We start from the raw sequence: 2,138 nt of genomic DNA, 5'->3' as shown, positions 1-2,138 counted from the left end.
TGTGACTGAATCAGCCACATTCAAAGTATGTATTAACATTATTTTTAAAAAACAAATAAGATATACTATGCAATTTTAAGTCATTTGGCTACTGCCTACAAGCTAAATTTTTAAGCAAGCATGAAGAAAGAACATCTTCTATCTTTTCAATAATTTAAGAATTTAATTCAATTACCACAAATTCTTTACTTGATACTTAAAAAAATACCCACCTCTGATCCTGTAACACCTGTACATCCTCATTATTTAGAAAGATTTCCACATCTAAACAAGAATTTTGGTCTGTCATCTTTTGGTGTACAATATAATTATGCTTGACTACAGAGTATCAAGCTAGTATGACTTTTCTTGTCACTAAAGTATGAGACATGGTATGATAGAGATAAGAGAGTACGTTATATCCTCACCCCAAATCACTGTGTACAGTAATATACTTTTTGTACATACTAAAAATACAATAGCATGAATTTTCCCCTATAAGAGATGTAATAATTGGTCCCTTAACATTTTAAAATACTTATTATAACTATCAATGTGCTATTTTAAAACTCATACTAACATTTAATCTTCCCTTCCTAATTTAGCACAAAATTTTTATACATTAACTTAGAATTTTGTAGTGTTCACAAACTTAGTAACAATCACATTCTAGAGCTCACTGGGTTGCTGTGAGGATCCAATGAGATAATGCATATAAAACTGTTTCTAATTTAATTTTGATTTGTGAGTTTTATTATAATTACAATATTAAATGACAAAGTAAAAAAAATTCTACTGTGTCTGGATTGCAAAATACAAGAGACCAAAAAATAAAGTAAAAGTAATAATAGCTACAATAAAAATTTTACTGAATTTTAAAACTATATAAGTTCCCTAATCAATATTATCTTATTTATGTCCAGGTTGTACAATTCTGTAAATTATAATAACGATGAATAATATCTGTAGTTCCACTGCTTGATAAATTACTTTTGTAACATTACTTGCAAATGAATTTCAACACATTTATCTTTAGTAGAATTTATTTTTACCTGTTGTAAACTGAGCATGCATAATACAAAAAGTTCTTTGAAAATGTTCATTTATATGACAAGGCCTACAGATTTTATTGTACAATGAATTGTAATATAGTATGAGCAACATGAAGTCTTTAATATGACATTCGTTTAGGCAAAAATATTAACTTGTTTGAGAATGAGGTTATCAGCTCTCATTTCTGAGATGTATCAAACATGAAACCATCACCTTAAAGCAGGGCTTGACCAACTATTGCCTGTGGGCCAAGAATGGTTTTTATATCTTATTCAAGTGGAAGAAGAATGAAAAGAAAAAAGAAGGAAAAAAGCAGCTGCACGGATAGCAGCAGCAAAAAGAAACTGGCTGTGATCTGCTAAATTATTGATTATCTGGCCTTTATAGAAAAAGTCTACAGCCCCTTCCTTACAATGTCTATTCACAAGCCAATAAATAATCAACCAACCAGGCATCTCTCTTACCTGTCCAAGTATTTGTGAGAAGGAAGTCTTAACTGTCACCTAGTTTAAAACAATAATAAAAAAAAGGTTATTTTCCCCTAAACACTCCAGTTTACATTTTATTAAATTGGGCACTTCTATACATATTTCTAAGCATAATAATTTTTCATAATGATAAATCTAAAGGCACTCAAGATCTTAAAGAATCTTCTGAACCACCATTTAAATTGTATTAAGTATAGTTTTACTGTTTAGTATATTTTCCTATATTCTAATTCTTTGACAACTGAATGAATGCTATGTATGTATGGTAACCCTTTACTAACTGGAATACTTAATTAACCAGAATAACTTATTACCAGATCATGCCAACTAAAGGAATTTAAGGCAAAATAATATGTTAAAAAGAAATTCATCCTTAATTATCTATACCATAAATACACCTTTTTTGATATTAGGAAGTCTGGGAAAAGGAGATACATCTTTCTTAGGAAAGTTGTAAAATGACTATTTTGTCAAAATATAGACTTCTTGAAAATACGCAGTATTTGTAAAAACATGGACATTTTGAGAGCATGGAATATTTGTAGCCAAATTATTAACACAATTTTTACTATTGTTTTAATATTAGAAATATAAACGTTCAAGTTAAAAACCATTATA

General features: G+C 28.7%; 1 protein-coding gene across 1 annotated transcript in view; it reads right to left on the bottom strand.

Moving 5' to 3' along the window:
* The window catches only part of PGAP1 (post-GPI attachment to proteins 1), a 125,253-nt gene that overhangs the window by 37,859 nt on the left and 85,256 nt on the right, over positions 1–2,138 (bottom strand). The gene's annotated exons all lie outside the window — the stretch shown is intronic.

The sequence above is a fragment of the Propithecus coquereli genome, unplaced genomic scaffold, assembly GCF_000956105.1.
Source record: "Propithecus coquereli isolate 6110/MARCELLA unplaced genomic scaffold, Pcoq_1.0 Scaffold167, whole genome shotgun sequence".
Lineage (NCBI taxonomy): Eukaryota > Metazoa > Chordata > Mammalia > Primates > Indriidae > Propithecus > Propithecus coquereli.
The sequence above is the reverse complement of the archived record's forward strand: the minus strand, read 5'-3'. Positions and strand labels throughout refer to the sequence as shown.